Below are 19,828 nucleotides of genomic sequence, written 5' to 3'. Positions count from 1 at the left end.
TTTGAGTTTGGAAATTGCTTCAGAGACTCTGAAAATGTTGTAAAAAGAGGAATAGATTATTTTAGCCTTTTGGAAAACTATACACAATGTGTTAAAAATAACTGACATTATGCAATGTACATTAGATTATGCAAGTTCAATGTATTATTGAAGTAACTCTTTTGCAGCCCAAAATCCTAAAAACCCAAGAACCCAGTACTTTGAGAAATCAGAAGTCCTGACGCCCAACACGACACGCAGTCCAGGGTCCAGTAGTCTGGTTCTGCAGTCCGTGAAGCAGAAGCTGGTATTTTTTCTCTTTTTCTCTTCCCAAAACACCCTTCTCTTTGAAGACTTGAGCGAGGGCAATGTACTTTTTATCTCGGTCACGTTAGTCCTCACTGGGATTGGGAAATTGTCATCACCCTGTCAGAACGCCTGGAATTCAGGTGAGTGGCTTGCACAGAACAGACACTCTGACCTCAATCTGACCCTGGCGTCCTTTGGAATCTGTTTCCTAATCCATGAATGAACATAACTTGCAGCATGCTCCAGAGGCATCCACTCTGGAGAAAGAGGATGTCTAATTAGAAGAGGATCAAACAAAGAATCCCCCAAAGGATCTGTAAAAAAAATCTCTATATTAGATTCCTTAACAATCTCTTTACACTCTTTTGATTTATTCACTTCTTCACCTTCTGACTCAGCCGACTCAGAATCTGATGGGCAACTTATTTCTACCTCTGCACTTCCAGAGGACTGATCACAGTGCACCACAGACTACTTACGTCCCCTTTTTTTGGTTGAGCATAGCAGCGCTCAAGCGCTGCTCTTTTCGATATGTTGTAATCTATTCTGTGGGCTTTAACCATGTCCATCTCATGCCCATCACTTTAATTCGTTACAGGGCCTGCCTTTCAAAAATCCCTTGATGTGGTTGGTAAATGCTTTGCGTTTGTCTCGCCTTGAGGCTATTTGTTACCGCCTTGGAGACTGAACCTGTTACATGGACTATTGCACAATCGGCCATGTACTTTAGTATGAGCTTTGAGCTCAAGGCGGTATGTGGTTTCTTCCTCTTCCTTGTTTTTTGGTATCTTGCTGTTTCTTTGTGATGTCTGCGGGGTTGTTTTTATATATTTATTTTTTGCAGTTCTTTGTAGCGCGAACTCGACACAAAGGTATCATAGCACATTACATGAGCACATGTTATATTACACAAGAACACATTCATTTTTGGTAGCAAGGGTAGATTAAGTGATTTTCCCAGAATCACAGGATGTTGAGCCAGTGCCAAAACTCACCCCGTGTTCCCCAGCTCCAAAGTTGGCAGCTCTGGCCCTTACGCCACTGCCTCTCCCCTAGGCGTCTTTGTCTGGTGAGTGTTGGGGCAGTCTGGGGATAACTTGTTTGTTTTTTATATAGCACTTGGTAATACAGGTTCTTCTATTTCATAGCGCTGCAAAGCAGGTGCCATTCTTCACAGAATCACTATAATTTATTTGCATCGAACCTGCGAGATGAAGAGGTGAAAAACCTACTTCAGGATTTTCATCTATGACATTCTCATTCTGTCAAGGCCTCTGCAGTGGGTGCATTAATCAAATGACTTGAGTAGAGCTTAACACTAGGTGATAGCACATGCTCTTGATAACCTCTGGAGAGTCACCAACCAAGCACATAGGTTAGTTGTAGGCAAGAAGATGGCGAAAGGTGTTGTCTCCAAAATGGTGGAAAAGGAGCCGTGACTCCAGACCTAACCACTTCACGGTCTCAAGCTTAATAGCAAAAACATCTAGCCTTTGGATGTAAATTGGGATCCTTAAAATAGAGTGCAGTTTGTGCAAACTTGATACAAAGGTATTACAGCGCTTTACACGGTTACATTACACGAGAACACATTCACTTTTGGTAGCAAGGGGAGATAAGTGATTTGTCCAGAATCACAGGATGTTGAGCCAGCACTGCGACTTGAACCGCGTTCCTCAGCTCCAAAGTCAGCAGTTCTGGTCCTTATGCCACATCCTCTCCCCTAGTACTCTTTGTCTGGTGCTTCTTGGGACAGCCTGGGAATATCTTGTTTTATATATAGCGCTTGGTAATACAGGTTCTGCCATTTCATAGCACTGTCATTCTTAACACAATTGCTATAATTAATTTGCATCGACCTTGCAGAGATGAAGAGGTGGAAAAGCTATGTCAAGATTGTAATCTGTGACATTCTCGTTCTGTGAAGACCTCTGCAGCGGGTGATTTAACCAACTGACTTGAGTAGAGCTTAACACTAGGCAATAGCACGTGCGCTTGATAACCTCCGCAGGGTCGCCAACTAAGCACATAGGTTAGTTCTAGGCAAGAAGACAGCAAAAGGTGTTGCCTCCAAAATGGTGGAAAAGAAGTCGTGAATCCAGACCCAAGCAATTCACAGCCTGAAGCTTGATAGCAAAATACATCTAGCCTTTGGATGTAAATTGGGACTCTTCAAATAGAGTTCAGTTAGCGTGAACTTGACACAAAAGTATTACAATGCTTTACATGAGCACCGGTTACATTACAAAAGAACACATTGATTTTTGTTAGCAAGGGGAGATTGAGTGATTTACTCAGAATCACAGGATGTTGAGCCGGAACAGGTCATTTAACACACATTAATACAGTCTGAGCAAAGATTGCTCCTTATTAGTACCACTTTAACACATCACCACAAGAGTCAGCAACTAAAAAGTGACCAAAGGGCCTCCTCAAAGGATCTGCGTCCCTGCAAAATATGCCAGAGCCACAGAACTGCATCATTCCAGTGGCCCTTCCTCTAACTAACATGCACCAAGAGGAGACACTGCATGCTTAATGTGGGCTACATAAATTATCATTATAATTTTATTATTGTTATTACATTAGTTGAGTGATATGGTTATGAAGAGAAATGCATCCAAGGATTGCACTACACAAACATGATGCAGTCTAGGTTTCCAACACAGGAGTTAATATTTTCTCTAAAGTAATACATGATTCCTATTTATGACTTGTGAGGCACTAAGAATTTGTGTCTGGCGCAACGTCTATTTATGCTTCATAGACTTGGACACATCCGCTCTCAGCATCACCACAACATTGATCTGTTTCAGAGCAGTGATCCACAGCATCTTCAACACACAAATATTCCTGTCATGTGACCAGACTATTTCTGGACATCTTCTTTGACTTCAAATCAAATCAAATCATTAGCATTTATAAAGCGCGCTACTCACCCGTGCGGGTCTCAAGGCGCTAGGGACAAAGGGGGTGGTTATCGCTGCTCGAACAGCCAGGTCTTTAGGAGTCTCCGGAAAGCGGAGTGGTCCTGGGTGGTACTGAGGCTGGTGGGGAGGGAGTTCCAGGTCTTGGCCGCCAGGAAGGAGAAAGATCTCCCACCCGCCGTGGAGCGTCGGATGCGAGGGACGGCGGCGAGTGCGAGGCCAGAGGAGCGGAGGGGGCGGGTGGGGACGTAGAAGTTGAGGCGTCTGTTGAGGTATTCCGGTCCCTTGTCGTGGAGGGCTTTTTGTGCGTGGGTGAGAAGTCGGAAGGTGATCCTTTTGCTGACTGGGAGCCAATGCAGGTGTCTCAGGTGTGCGGAGATGTGGCTGTTGCGGGGTACGTCGAGGATGAGGCGGGCTGAGGCGTTTTGAATGCGTTGCAGGCGATTTTGGAGTTTGGCGGTGGTCCCAGCGTAGAGGGTGTTGCCGTATTCCAGGCGGCTCGTGACGAGGGCGTGGGTCACGGTTTTTCTGGTGTCGGCGGGGATCCAGCGGAAGATCTTGCGGAGCATGCGGAGGGTGAGGAAGCAGGCGGAGGACACGGTGTTGACTTGCTTGGTCATGGTGAGAAGGGGGTCCAAGATGAAGCCGAGGTTGCGGGCGTGGTCTGCGGGGGTCGGTGTGGTGCCGAGGGCCGTGGGCCACCAGGAGTCGTCCCAGGCGGACGGGGTGTTGCCGAGGATGAGGACTTCAGTTTTTTCAGAGTTCAGTTTTAGGCGGCTGAGCCTCATCCAATCTGCGACGTCCTTCATACCCTCTTGTAGGTTGGTCTTGGCGCTGGCGGGGTCCTTGGTGAGGGAGAGTATAAGTTGGGTGTCATCGGCGTAGGAGGTGATGATGATGTCGTGCTTGCGTACGATGTTAGCGAGGGGGCTCATGTAGACATTGAAGAGTGTCGGGCTGAGTGATGAGCCTTGAGGTACGCCGCAGATGATCTCAGTGGGTTCTGAGCGAAACGGAGGGAGGTAGACTCTTTGGGAGCGGTTTACGAGGAAGGAGGCGATCCAGTCCAGGGCCTGGTCTTGGATCCCGGTGGAGCGGAGGCGGGTGATTAGGGTGCGGTGACAGACGGTGTCAAAGGTAGCCGAGAGGTCGAGAAGAATGAGGGCGACTGTTTCACCGTTGTCCATCAGGGTTCTGATGTCGTCTGTGACTGAGATGAGGGCGGTTTCAGTGCTGTGGTTGGTTCGGAATCCGGTCTGTGAGGGGTCGAGCAGGTTGTTGTCTTCCAGGAAGGTGGTCAGCTGTTTGTTGACGGTCTTCTCTATGACTTTGGCTGGGAAAGGCAGAAGGGAGATGGGGCGGAAGTTTTTCAGGTCGCTCGGGTCAGCCGTAGGTTTCTTTAGTAGGGCGTTGACTTCGGCGTGTTTCCAGCATTCGGGGAAGGTAGCAGAAGAAAAAGAAGAGTTGATGACGGTCTGGAGGTGCGGGGTGATGATGTTGTCGGCTTTGTTAAAGATGAAGTGCAGGCAGGGGTCCGAAGGGGCGCCGGAGTGGATAGAGTTCATGATGGATTTGGTTTCTTCCGTGCTGATGTGGGTCCAGTTGTTGAGGGTGATGGTCGGGGATGTGGGTTCGGTGGTGTTGGGTTGGGTCTGGTGTCCGAAGCTGTCGTGGAGGTCGCTGATCTTGCGATGGAAGAAAGTGGCGAGGGATTCGCATAGATCCTGTGAGGGCGTGACGGCGTTGGCGTTGGCGCTGGGGTTGGAGAACTCCTTGACGATGCTGAAGAGTTCTCTGCTGTTGTGGCTGTTTTTGTCCAGTCTGTCGGTGAAAAAATTCCTTTTGGCAGTGCGGATCAGGTGGTGGTGTTTGCGGGTAGCGTTCTTGAGGGCGGTCATGTTGTCAGCGGTGCGGTCCTTGCGCCAGGCTTTCTCAAGTGCGCGACAAGTTTTCTTTGATTCTTTGAGGGTGTCAGAGAACCAGAGGGGTTTCTTGGTGTTGTTCTGTCGCTGCAAGCGTTTGAGGGGAGCAAGGTTGTCTGCGCAGTTGGAGATCCAGTTTGTGAGGTTGAGGGCTGCGACGTTGGGGTCGGTGGTGAGGGTGGGTTGGTTGGCGGCGAGTGCGGCGAAGAGTTGCTCTTCAGGGATCTTGTTCCACTGTCGGCGAGGGATGGGTTGAGTGCGGAGGTGGCGGGTCTCGCGTCGGAATGTGAAGTGGACGCAGCTGTGGTCGGTCCAATGAAGGGCGGAGGCGTGGCTGAAGAAGACGTGTTTGCTGGCGGAGAAGATAGGGTCGAGTGTGTGTCCGGCGATGTGGGTGGCAGTGTTCACCGGTTGTTTGAGGCCGAGGTTGGCGAGGTTGTCGAGCAGGGTGGTGGTGTTGGGGTCTTTGTTTTGTTCCAGATGGAAGTTGAGGTCGCCTAGGAGGATGTAGTCCGGTGAGGCAAGGGCGTGCGGGGAGATGAAGTCGGCGATGGTGTTCTTGAAAGGGGCGAGAGGTCCGGGAGGACGGTAGACGAGGGATCCTCTGAGGGTGGTCCTCGGGTCGGTGCGAATCTGAAAATGCAGGTGTTCAGCGGCAAGAGGGGAGTCTTCAGTGGAGGTGGTGACGCTGATGGAGTCTTTGAAGACGATGGCGATACCTCCTCCTACTTGGTTGGTGCGGTCTTTCCTGGAGATCTTGTAGCCTTCGGGGATGGCGGTGGCGATGTCTGGAGCAGAGGAGGCGTTCATCCAGGTCTCCGTGATGAAGGCGACGTCCGGTGCTGTGGAGTCTAGGAGGTCCCAGAGTTCAACGGCGTGTTTGTGAACGGAGCGAGCGTTGACTAGGATGCACTTGAGGTGGTTGATGGCGCGTGGGCTTGTGGTCGTAGTTGTTGCGTGGTGGAAGATGCGTTTACAGGAGTTGCAGGCGAAGGGTCCATGGGTGCATTTGGGGTGAGCTTGGAAGCAGGTGTTGGAGCGTCCTGGGTTGAGCGCATGGAGGGTGGTTGGGTCATAGCGGATCATCGGGGCTTGGGAGCGCTGGGGACCAGGGGTCATGGCGCTGGGCGCGGGCCAGGCGCGGACGGGCGCAGACGGGCTTGCCTCTGGCGCGCCTCCGGCGCGCCAGCGGCCGCCATATGAGGTAGGAGGGGGGGAGGGGTCAGCTGGGGGCGAATGGGAGCTGGGGGGCGGGGGCGTGCAGGAGGTCGCGGCGGGAAAGCGCGAGGGAGGGGGGGGACAGGTAGAGTGAGAAGAGCTGGGGGAGGGGGGTTTAAGGGTGGAGGGGGGAGAGTGTTAGGAGGTTTAGGAGATTAGGGAGAAAGATAGGTGTAGGGTTGTGAAGATAGGGGAGGGGGGGTTGTAGAGGTTGGTGAGGGTGAGAGGTAGAGTGAGGGGATAGGAAGATAGGTAATAGAGGGGGTGGCGGGAGGGGGGGAGAGATAGAGAAATAGGTAGAGAGAAAAGGTAGATAGAGAAATCGATAGATAGGGAAAAAGATAGAGAGATAGGAAGATAGGAGGAGGTGGAGAGTGAGGGAGTTGGATAGTGGGATAGAGAGATGGAGAGATAGGTAGATAGGAGGAGTGAGGGAGGTAGAAAGTGAACGGGTTAGATAGGGGAGATAGAGGGGGGGATGCGAGTGGGGGAGGGGGATGAGGCAGGAGCAGGAGGGCAGGCGCGGGGAGAAGAGGACGGAGGAGGCAGAAGAGCCGAAGGCAGAAGACAAGAAGACAAGAAGAAAAGAAGAACAGAAGAAAAGAAGAACAGAAGAGCAGAAGACCGGAAGGACTGAAGACCGGAAGAGCAGAAGACCGGAAGAGCAGAAGACACACAGAAGAACACAGAAGAACAGAGAGGAGTACAGAAGAACAGAGAAGAATACAGAAGAACACAGAGGAAGACAGAAGAAGACAGAGGAAGACAGAAGAACAGAGAAGAATACAGAAGAACACAGAGGGAGACAGAAGAACAGAGGAGAATACAGAAGAACACAGAGGGATACAGAAGAACACCGAGGAAGACAGAAAAACACAGAGGAAGACAGAAGAAGACAGAGGAAGACAGAAGAAGACAGAGGAACACAGAAGAACACAGAAGAACACGGAGGGAGATACAAAAAACGAAGAAACAGAGTGCAGAATACCACAGCAGAAGATGAGGAAGAAGAGAAGAGGAGAGAAGACGGGGAGAAGAGGAGTACAGAAGAAGAATACAGACGAGGAGCGAGGAGGAAGAATAGAGAAGAAGGAAAGAGGAAAAGAAGCAGGAGCAGGAGAGAGGGTGAGTAGCGCGGGGCAGAACGAGGGGCTGGGAGGTGGGGGGTACTTACTGTGGGGTGGGTCTCAGGAACTCAGGAACCTGGAAGAGCTGCAGCGGCAGGGGGAGCAACCTACCCTTGGGTCAAGGGTCGCTACCACTGTCGCGCAGCGGCCGCCATATGAGGTTGGGGGGGGGAGGGGTCAGCTGGGGGGCGAATGGGAGCTGGGGGGCGGGGGCGTGCAGGAGGTCGCGGTGGGAAAGCTTGAGGGAGGGGGGGGACAGGTAGAGTGAGAAGAGCTGGGGGAGGGGGGTTTAAGGGTGGAGGGGGGAGAGTGTTAGGAGGTTTAGGAGATTAGGGAGAAAGATAGGTGTAGGGTTGTGAAGATAGGGGAGGGGGGGTTGTAGAGGTGGGTGAGGGTGAGAGGTAGAGTGAGGGGATAGGAAGATAGGTAATAGAGGGGGTGGCGGGAGGGGGGGAGAGATAGAGAAATAGGTAGAGAGAAAAGGTAGATAGAGAAATCGATAGATAGGGAAAAAGATAGAGAGATAGGAAGATAGGAGGAGGTGGAGAGTGAGGGAGTTGGATAGTGGGATAGAGAGATGGAGAGATAGGTAGATAGGAGGAGTGAGGGAGGTAGAAAGTGAACGGGTTAGATAGGGGAGATAGAGGGGGGGATGCGAGTGGGGGAGGGGGATGAGGCAGGAGCAGGAGGGCAGGCGCGGGGAGAAGAGGACGGAGGAGGCAGAAGAGCCGAAGGCAGAAGACAAGAAGACAAGAAGAAAAGAAGAACAGAAGAAAAGAAGAACAGAAGAGCAGAAGACCGGAAGGACTGAAGACCGGAAGAGCAGAAGACCGGAAGAGCAGAAGACACACAGAAGAACACAGAAGAACACAGAAGAACAGAGAGGAGTACAGAAGAACAGAGAAGAATACAGAAGAACACAGAGGAAGACAGAAGAAGACAGAGGAAGACAGAAGAACAGAGAAGAATACAGAAAAACACAGAGGGAGACAGAAGAACAGAGGAGAATACAGAAGAACACAGAGGGATACAGAAGAACACCGAGGAAGACAGAAAAACACAGAGGAAGACAGAAGAAGACAGAGGAAGACAGAAGAAGACAGAGGAACACAGAAGAACACAGAAGAACACGGAGGGAGATACAAAAAACGAAGAAACAGAGTGCAGAATACCACAGCCGAAGATGAGGAAGAAGAGAAGAGGAGAGAAGACGGGGAGAAGAGGAGTACAGAAGAAGAATACAGACGAGGAGCGAGGAGGAAGAACAGAGAAGAAGGAAAGAGGAAAAGAAGCAGGAGCAGGAGAGAGGGTGAGTAGCGCGGGGCAGAACGAGGGGCTGGGAGGTGGGGGGTACTTACTGTGGGGTGGGTCTCAGGAACCTGGAGGAGCTGCAGCGGCAGGGGGAGCGACCTACCCTTGGGTCAAGGGTCGCTACCACTGTTGCGCAGCGGCCGCCATATGAGGTAGGAGGGGGGGGAGGGGTCAGCTGGGGGCGAATGGGAGCTGGGGGGCGGGGGCGTGCAGGAGGTCGCGGCGGGAAAGCGCGAGGGAGGGGGGGACAGGTAGAGTGAGAAGAGCTGGGGGAGGGGGGTTTAAGGGTGGAGGGGGGAGAGTGTTAGGAGGTTTAGGCGATTAGGGAGAAAGATAGGTGTAGGGTTGTGAAGATAGGGGAGGGGGGGTTGTAGAGGTGGGTGAGGGTGAGAGGTAAAGTGAGGGGATAGGAAGATAGGTAATAGAGGGGGTGGCGGGAGGGGGGGAGCGATAGAGAAATAGGTAGAGAGAAAAGGTAGATAGAGAAATCGATAGATAGGGAAATGGATAGAGAGATAGGAAGATAGGAGGAGGTGGAGGGTGAGGGAGTTGGATAGTGGGATAGAGAGATGGAGAGATAGGTAGATAGGAGGAGTGAGGGAGGTAGAAAGTGAACGGGTTAGATAGGGGAGATAGAGGGGGGGATGCGAGTGGGGGAGGGGGATGAGGCAGGAGCAGGAGGGCAGGCGCGGGGAGAAGAGGACGGAGGAGGCAGAAGAGCCGAAGGCAGAAGACAAGAAGACAAGAAGAAAAGAAGAACAGAAGAAAAGAAGAACAGAAGAGCAGAAGACCGGAAGGACTGAAGACCGGAAGAGCAGAAGACCGGAAGAGCAGAAGACACACAGAAGAACACAGAAGAACACAGAAGAACAGAGAGGAGTACAGAAGAACAGAGAAGAATACAGAAGAACACAGAGGAAGACAGAAGAAGACAGAGGAAGACAGAAGAACAGAGAAGAATACAGAAGAACACAGAGGGAGACAGAAGAACAGAGGAGAATACAGAAGAACACAGAGGGATACAAAAGAACACCGAGGAAGACAGAAAAACACAGAGGAAGACAGAAGAAGACAGAGGAAGACAGAAGAAGACAGAGGAACACAGAAGAACACAGAAGAACACGGAGGGAGATACAAAAAACAAAGAAACAGAGTGCAGAATACCACAGCAGAAGATGAGGAAGAAGAGAAGAGGAGAGAAGACGGGGAGAAGAGAAGTACAGAAGAAGAATACAGACGAGGAGCGAGGAGGAAGAACAGAGAAGAAGGAAAGAGGAAAAGAAGCAGGAGCAGGAGAGAGGGTGAGTAGCGCGGGGCAGAACGAGGGGCTGGGAGGTAGGGGGTACTTACTGTGGGGTGGGGCTCAGGAACTCAGGAACCTGGAGGAGCTGCAGCGGCAGGGGGAGCGACCTACCCTTGGGTCAAGGGTCGCTCACTTCAAGAGAGGTCAGAGCTGAGTCATTGTCTGGGAGGGACATGACTGTCTTAGCTTATTCTCATTGTGTGTTCTACGACTACAAACCAAAAGCACACTAATGCTATATGCTTTAAATTTGTTGCATTTAGGGATGCACACGTTCTCCTTCAGAGGGTATATGGTCTAACCAATCCCTGTGGTGTAAGGAATGTGCCTTAAGGAGTCACATATTGGTTAGGTAAAAGTACTGCCAATTTACCTTTAAAACAGCAGCATTGGCACAGTTCTATTTTGCCAGCGGAGCTGAAAATTGCACCGCATCCTGGCACAGCTGTTCCAACAGAACGTCCACTGAGTGGCTTGGCTGAATTAATTTTCACATGGTTTGTTCCCGCCTGCAATGGCGCAGACGGGCTAAAAAAGATGGAGTGGAATGTGCCTCACCATGTCTCAGAATACTGTATTCGATATTACAATTCACACAGAGCTGCTTGCCAGCTGGGAAAGGTCTGTGTGATTTCTCATTTATGGCTGTGCCACACAACCAAACTGTGTCAAAACCAGAAAGGGGACCAAGCATCAGCATAATATAACACAAGGCACTACCACTTTGGTATCCAGTGCCAACACAGTGATGTGGATAGTGGCCACCCTAGGCTGGATCAATGTCCACATCCTGCTCAGCAGGAATTTTTGGGATGTGAACCTTTTGCTGGTAGCTGATTGGACACTATGAGGTTTAATTGTCAAATGATTTCCCGGGAAGCAGGAAGTTTGGCTTATGTGCCCCAAAGCACTCAACGTCCGATTCACAATCATTTGAATGTATAGGTTCAAGTTACTTGTGTAAATGGCTTGATTTACAAAAGTGGAATATGAATTTGAGCTTATTACCCAATTTACACACACACATAACATAACACCTGCATTATGTAGATTAGGTTGTAGTAAATCTGCTCTCATAGGTGTGGATGCAATAGAGAGTTTGTGCACACTGACAAATGTATGAATTGGTAACTACTCACAAAAATTCTCAGCCTGGATAAGTTTAGAGACTTACTGTTGTTACTCTACAGTAACAGAACGATGGAAAACATCCCTAAAATTTGTGAAGTTCTAGGAGATGTGGATTCTCCACCAAAAAAAACATTTTCCTGGTGGAAAATGGGGAGAAAAGTTAGAAAAGGTAAATGTCTGAGTAAGCATTTTTTTCTCATATGAAATTGTTTTCCATAAGCAGTTATGTATGTGTAGCTGTTTACAATTGTGAGTACTTCTGAAAGGTTGTGACTGTTGCAGGCTCCCAGGATTACTTCTGGAATTCTTCGAGAATTCCAAAATCAGAATCTAAAATCTCCCCCTTAATGTAGGAGTAAACATAGTTCTGTAGGTTTTCTTAGTAAACACACAATCATAGAACATAACTGGAGGAGCTATGACTCCAGGCCGGGTGGCAGCCCAATGCCACCTCCTCCTTGTGAATACTTATGCTACTGTTTCGCTTCTGTAATTCTAACTTGCCAATTAAAATGAAGCCGTTGATTTGGGGTCAGACAGTCTTTCTTTGCTTCTGTACACAGACGCTTGGCCTAATTTGTTAGTTGCATGTCTTTGCATTTTGAAACAGTCATCTGCAGCTCGGGCTGCAGAGCCATGGCTGCTTCATAGCATCTTCGGGCTGGGTAACTTTTTACTTTGTAATTCATATTCGCCTAAAGTACTTTCTTTTCAAATATTTTGAACACTGGATTTTCCTACTTGCTGGAAATGCTTGCTTTGGGCCTCTGTTGTCATTCTCCTCGCTGAGAGAGGAGAGACGTCAGTGAGTTCATGAACTGATAGAGTGAGTGGCCTATTTATAGAACACGAAGAGACACAGAAAGTAGTGCACTACACAGCAGCTTTTTTTATTTCATTTTTATGTGCAGTTCTTATGTTCTATATTCATACTATAGGTATGCATTGAGGGTATTAGAACACTTTATTGCATGTCATTATTGAACATGCATGTCCATTGAAGGACTGGGAAGGCAGGATTCATGCCAGACTTGCAGGGTAACCACTGTGTAAATAAGTTCCATATAAATTATTTTTAGGTAATTTATCTTATGTGGGTATCAAGAAGCTCTGACCTGATTCTGGACCTACCTTCGATTCCATAGAAAAACATGCATTTAAATCTTTTTCATAGCCCGAAAAAATGCCAATGAATCAGCCCCCTCGTGCCTCACTGGGCACCAATGGGCTAGGTGAAAAAACACTCTATAGTCCAAGCCCAGGCTTTCCGCTCTACTCTGAGTAGTCCAGATGGCAAGGCCAAGACTTCAAATTGAGTAGCCACCCCAACAGAGATAATTCTCACTTCAAAACCATCAGTCAGTGTGCGAATGTAGGCACCGAAAAGGCACCTTCAAGGCCCAGGAGATTTAGCTACACTTATCTGTTCTATAGTGTCCAGTCCTGAGCCGAGGGCTGTCATGAGACTATTAACCCAAGGCAGTGCTTTAAATGAACACAGAGTACCAGCTCTTCTGTATTTCCATTTAAAACACTGACCCAAGGTCACAGACGTCACACCCCTGGAACCCATCCTGTCATCCATCTACCACTGAAGCTCTGTTTCACCAATCTACACACATTTGAAGCCTCCTATTCAGTTAAGCTGCCTCCTCTGTTATTCTCCTTGTATACAGTCAATGTTTTTAAAACTGGTATTGTCAATGTAAATGAATAATTCATTTAAAAGTTCAACACAGAGAAATATATGGCTGCCACCCCCCCTTCCTTTGCTTCTACCTCTTCTGACCTCCTCATTCTCCTGGTTAAATGCCACAAAGGTGGCTCCTTGAGGCTTGTTTGGTGCTATAAAGGTTTAAGTAAACACATCAGAAAGGGTTGCATCTGTAGGGTATCACAGCCAGTCAGTAGGAAGGAGACAAAAAAACTCTCAAGATGGTGGCCTTGTTGTGTCCTCTCTCCTGCAGTGACAAGCCTGGGAGGGTTGCTGTGGCACCTGGCATATATCAACTACAAACTAAAATACATAGGTAGAAGACATTGTCATTTACAGCGCCAACAGCTCTAACTCTCACAGACGCGAGACCTATTGCATTGCAAATGCTTGTTAAACTTTTAAGTTCTCTATCTGGCCCATATACTGCCCACCATGCGTGTCCTCGGCACTTCCATGGATCCTGCTCCCACAGCCTCCGTGATGTGCCAACACAGACTTCCTTCTTTTCATCTGTGTACACTCTACTGAAAGGTGCTTACTTTTCCTAGCCACCTTTCCACTTTTTTTAGAATGGTACGTCTCCCCTGCTGACCAAACCTTTTTTTTCCTCTGAGGCACCTATAGTTTTAGCTAAAATAGCATTCAATTTCTTTTCCATCTTTTCCATCTTAGCACTACACTCAGTTGACATTGTGTCAAAGATTCCCTTTAGCCTTTCTTCAATTAAAGTCTCTTCACTCACATGAGACTGACCTCACTCATTCTGAATTTATCTCTTTCTTGATCAAATTACCACAAAACAAAACTAATTACACCCCCAGAGATACAACAGCCATGTAAGACCAGCAGATTACTTCAATGAACAGCTTCTGTGACAGTTATAACTGCCAACCTAAACTGTCAAAAGGTTAAACACATGACTCTTCCAAATACATGTGACTCTTCCCAATCTCTAAAGATGCCTGCCCATTGACATCATCTCTAAGTAACCAATCAGATCCATTTTGATAATTGTCCTTGTTGTAGTTAATGGAATGCAACAACAAAGCTTTTTCGTTTAAAATGACATGTATTACTCAAACTGAAAGAATTTTTGTTTTTTCCTTGTGTTAGCATATGATAGCGCTACAGAGTTTGCATTTTGCAGTCATGTAAATGTGTTGAATTCTTTTTTCATAACGTTCCCACGAATAATAGACAAATTGTTCAAACGTGGAAAGATGTGTTCATTTGTCCTTGGAAACCGCACACAGCAGGAACATGGACTGATATCATATACATTTGTTTCAAACCTGCCTGTAGTTTTTTAAGTAGACAGCAAACATATTTAGGACATTGGCAGAGTTTCAAGAGATACTGCTCTCCCTTCATGTGCCTGAAATAATGATTCAGTGTTCAAGTGCTGTAGCTACAGGTTTGGAGGCCAGGTCCGATCTGGTCCTTGATCCCATCAGGTATTTCCTGGGGCCGCAGGTGCCTTTGGAGGCGATTTCGAAGGTGGACTGCCACAGCCTCTGCCTCCTGCTCACTCTGGTTTCTGGTAGCAGGCACAGCAAGGAGAAAGAGGGAGCACTACAGAAGAGATAGAGAGAACAAGAACGGGTGGGAGAAACAGAATGAGAGAGAGAGAATTAAAGAAAGGAAAGAAAGAGGAAGTTACCAGGCAGGTATGTAGATTTGTGCCAGGGTTTCCTTTTGTTCATAATCAGGCCCACTAGAGACAGGAGTGACAAAGCTGTGGCTGAAGACAATCACACACAGAAGCAGCTCAAAGTAAGTCTCTATCTGAGAACACCAGTGCTATTTAGTTCAATATCGACAAAGAGAACCTGGATCTGTCCCTGAATGGTATGGTGTGATGGATTTATTATCCAGTTTATCACAAAGCCCAGTTGTTGTAAAAACTCTACGGCGAGTGGCTAATGACTATTCAGAACACACAAATCTGGTTCCATGAAAAGCATATCATCTAGGTGGTGTGCCCTTCTGAATGTCAACACAATATTGATGGGACACAATAGTGAGGACAGAATACTGCAAATGAAATATTAGCAGATAAGTAAGTCTAGATTCTCTATACCTAACTCCACATACATGTACCTACAAGGTACACGTATCTTCAAGGTATGCAGATGTGGCTTTGGGAATAGTAAATCTATACTTCTCTAGATGCACTTATGTTTCGATATTTTGTCCTTTGATATTCTATCCCAAATAATTTTGTACTAAGATTTTGTTGGTGTTAATATTCAGTGGTGCAATCCTCTAGACAGACCAACTTCAATATTGCCCAGACCCTCAAAGCTACTGGCACTTCGTAAAGCACCAAGGAGCTAGAGATTGGCCCAAAAGGGGAAAGTAGAACTGCAAAACTGCAAAACAATCTCCCTGAATCAGAATGTCCCTTACAAGAGATATCATCTCAATTTCAGAATGTTGGTAGAGGACAGTGATTGAAGTCTCTGAGATTGCTCACAGGTTTCACTTTCGGTTGTTTACTGTAAGCAAAACTTACCTCTTGGGAGGTTGTTGGTTTTGGCACCTTTTGTGTAAAGTTTCTTTACCTGTTTCTGAATAACAGAATCTTTTTGCCTTCAACAAAACATCGCCATTACTGGAGTGCAGCATCAGGTCAAAGATCTAATCTGGTAATGTGTTTGAGGAACACCTGAGCATGTAATGCTAGCTGGGGGATTACTCATTTCAGAAGACAGTGGTGTTATGCTGCAATGTCCCACTCTCAGACTACTCATCTACGAACACATTAAGTGGAGGCAACCCCAATGGTGGAACATCCATAGATAGCAGTAGCAAAAGTTCAGTTCATGTAAGACTCGGCAGATGCTCTACTCCAGAGCTCTGAGCCTCAGAAGGAAGCTTAATTTTCTTTCAATGTATGGTGTTTGTTATTTTTGACCCCTTGTGCCCTCCTGTGAATTCAAGTAAACAAGTACATACTTGTTGCCATAGACCATGCACAATGTGAGCATGCCTTTCAGAAGAGCTACTGCCTATGCAGTGAGTATGGCTCTTTATGGATTTTTTCTCTTGTCAGTTCCCCCAGTATGATGAGTGCTAATGAAGGGAACAACTATATTTCGACCTACAAAAGATTCTAATGCTAGGTGTGTACTGGAAATTATAAGTTAATCATATCTACCACCCCTAGACCAATTTATTGGTGGATTTATTTAAAGAAAATATTGAAAAGGATGACAGATGCTTATAGCAACCTTCCTACGATAAAATACCAAAGGAAGGAGGGGACTTCAGCTCCTTCTGTGCCCCTCCTATTTTGGCGTTAGAGAGTTGAAAATAAAGCTTTGAAGTAAAACGGACATGATGCTTTGGACTATGTGGTGAACCTCACCAGGGTGATGGCCTAGTGGCTGCTCAAGGCAAAGAACACATTTTAATTCAGCCAAGAGTTGCTAAATTAGTGGAACCACCAGAATACTGTGTATCAGGAGGTGCAGATTAAGAGGCCCTAGTTGTCCTTAGGCTCAGGAGCAGCCTGCAGAAACCCGGCCCTGGGTAGACCAGGGAAAAATATATTTCCTCCTTGGACCTCAGAAAAATGGTCTTGGGCACAAAATACACATGATTATAGTGAATGGCTGCCCAGCAAGCAATCAGAATTCTCAGACCACTGAGACCCATCCTGGTTGCTTGATGGCAGGCAAAGAGAACGGCAGAAACAGCCAGCTTCCTGCCCACATTTTCATGGAATGTCCATCATGAGGTGAGTGAACTGGTAATTCCACAGTGGAATGTGTCGTATTGGAAGATACCACCATGAATTCTTCTCTCTTCACAAGTTGGAAGTGAATCACAAAAACAGCATACTGACCTGGCATCTGCTTCTTGCAGAGAGAAAAACATTGCCCACAGCTAGGCATGGTGTCTTGGCCACAAATGAAAACATAGGAAAACCCCCCTAAAAAGAAGATGTCTTCAAATGTACACAACATGTACAAATAGGCTACAGGTTAAAGGAATCTGAAGTTGGCGAGACAGCTGATGCTGATACAGCTCGTCCAAGAAGGATATAAAAAGATCTTAATGAAAACTCAACTTTAACTTGCATCTGATATGAAGAGCAACCATGTGATAAAGGACATTGTGAAAATGAGGGTTTACATTATTTTCTTGCACATACCGTGCCCACATGCATTTTTGACATAATTGGCATTATTCCCTTTATCCCCTCATATAGAGGCCATATTCCTAAGGGTAAATTTACACATGTAGATTTACTCGTGTGTAAATTTACTGATGCACATTACTATACTGAAGATTCTGGGGAAGGGAAGAGTGTACTAGGGTCTGCTTCCAGGTCAAACAAAGAACAACGCAGTTTCGCCCCTTAGCCATCCATCATGAAATGCCATTAGGTGTTCTTGAGACACTGTCTGCCAAACATATGCACAGGCTATATACACTCATCCTGAACACAGATACAAACTGTACAGGAACTCTCAATCCAACTCTCACACAGATGGAGTGATGGACCAGTTAACTAAGACTAGTTGAATCTTGCAACAGGAGAGGCCAGTAGTCATCTCTGCCATGAAAGCAACAGGTAAGAAGGTCTGTTTCTTCACTTTACATCAATGTTGCCACTTCTGTTAGTCACTCTCACTCCGGTGAGAGGAAAGTAGTCACTCTTCTTATGAGATCTAAAGGTCCTCTGCCACTCCTGACCTCAGAGCCATGCTATGGGGTTTCAGCCCATGGAATAGGATAGACTTCAGAGAGCATGTGGCTCTGATTTTACCACCCTAAAAATTGCCTAATACATGAGGGCCAATGTGTCTTCTATGCACCACTGTTTGTGATCCGAGGATCACAGGTCCAAATCTTAGAAAGATGAATCCGTTGATTCATGTGTTTGTTGCAAAAATCATTGTGTAACCTTGAGGTCTCAATTTGCTATTTTGGGAAATAGTTCATTGCTCATGGGCATGCTTAAAAACATCTTCATACAATTTGTTTGGCTTAATCTTGGACCCCTTAATGACAATTAAAAAAGTCATTCTTCAGACATTTAAAATATTAGTCCCGTTGAGCTGTGTAGAAATAGTAAATACAAACCAATCCCGTTTGTTGTCATGTTGTGTAAAGGATCATTATTAATGTAAGCATATATTTAAACCTGCACACAAGTGTACTCCAGCACCAGGTCACAGTGTGCCTTTCTAGGAACAATCCTGTAAACCCAACTCGAGCATTGAAATTTTCTTTCAAAGAATTGCAACCCTATGTGAAGTTTATCAAATATATTTGAAACTTTTTTATGTCAGTCAAATTCTCGTTCAAAATGTATGAGTGAAGCTTTATTTTTCCCTCTGTCAGTGCTGTTTTGTCACATCCACGGTGATATTTTATGCAATCGTTTGTCTATTTTATTTTTGCCTCTGTACACATGGTCTTTTAAGTTAGTAAGAAACCCATATATTAGCATGTATTAACAATTGCATTCGCTTTTGTTTTAGCCGTCTTCATTAATTCGAGGCCGGTTTGAGTTCACGGCTCTGAAGCAGAACTCATTTGAACTTCTTTGTTGACATCAAACAGAATGTGAAACAAAACCTACTGATTAACATTCAAAAAGCAATCACCCAACTAATTAACAGTGGCCAATTCAAAAAAGAAAGGACCGGCATTTTGAGCAAAATGCAATATTCCCGTCACTTCCTTGTGTATTCCCAGAAGGAAGCATTCAACAAGTTACGGAGATGCATATTGCAGTGTGCATTTGCCCCAGTTAATAGACAAGCCTGCTTTCATCTTTCTGCTTTGTGCACGGTGTCTTCTGTTTGGCCAACTTGTGGCAAGCAAATGCATGTGGCGTTTTATCCCCTAACCTGCTGAAGAGCTTCATCAAACGTGTCATCAGCAGCTGGCTTTGAGAGTAACTTGAAAGACACGCTGTTGATGGGAACACAGTAGGTGGTGCTGATATTAAAAACTGGTTTATATCTATGCAAAATAGGAGATACAATTAAAACATGTTAGCACCATGTGGTTTTCAGGCTGAGAGACACAGTATTTAGGTAAACACGTTTTTTTTTCTTTCCCCTTTCCAAACTACAAAACGTGAAATTATGCAATTTTTCCTGCACAGAATTTACAAGGTATATCGATGTTGTTTAGTTTTAATGTACAGAAATGTAAGTGATTTTTTTCTATTTCTATTTTTTTTATTTTTGTAAATGTTTTGATGTTTTTCAGCTTGCGATCGTCTCTCCTGTTGGAATATTTGGAGCTGCAAGGAAGCCCTGGAATGCTTTATTTAGCCATATATGAGTGGCCCAGGAAACTGACTGGTATTTTCCAACCCCCAGAGTTACGGAAACAGTCGTACCAATAGCTCCACGGAAAGGGGAAAATCCAGTCTCTTAGGAGGTGAACCTTGGGGGCCCACTAGCAAATGAGGAACAACTGGGGCAACAAGTAATTCTGGGTCTGACTGTCCTGGTAATTCCTCCTTTACCAGAAACGTTCACCAGATTTCAGCAGCTTTGGCAGCTGAAATCTCTGAGTGAAAGTAGAGGTCTTCGGTGCGCCTGGTTACACCTATTTCTGACCCCATTGGAATAAAGTTACTACTCGTAAAGAGGGCCCAAGGGCCAAAAATATGGTCCTTAACACTGGGACACTCATCCTTAAACTAAATGGTTGCATTCATTGTAGATTCCTGTTTTTGTTGTTACAGACCAGTCCCGGGTCCTCCAGAATCATATTGTAACCCTTTGATTCATAATTGTCCAGTACCAATTATTTTGCATTTGGTGAGGATGTTAGTGCTTAAAGCAATTTGTGGAGCAATACTAATACCTTTAGCAGCAGGTACAATCAAGATCAACCCACAAGCTCACATT

The sequence above is a fragment of the Pleurodeles waltl genome, chromosome 5, assembly GCF_031143425.1.
Source record: "Pleurodeles waltl isolate 20211129_DDA chromosome 5, aPleWal1.hap1.20221129, whole genome shotgun sequence".
Classification (NCBI taxonomy): domain Eukaryota; kingdom Metazoa; phylum Chordata; class Amphibia; order Caudata; family Salamandridae; genus Pleurodeles; species Pleurodeles waltl.
This window is presented reverse-complemented; position numbering follows the sequence as displayed.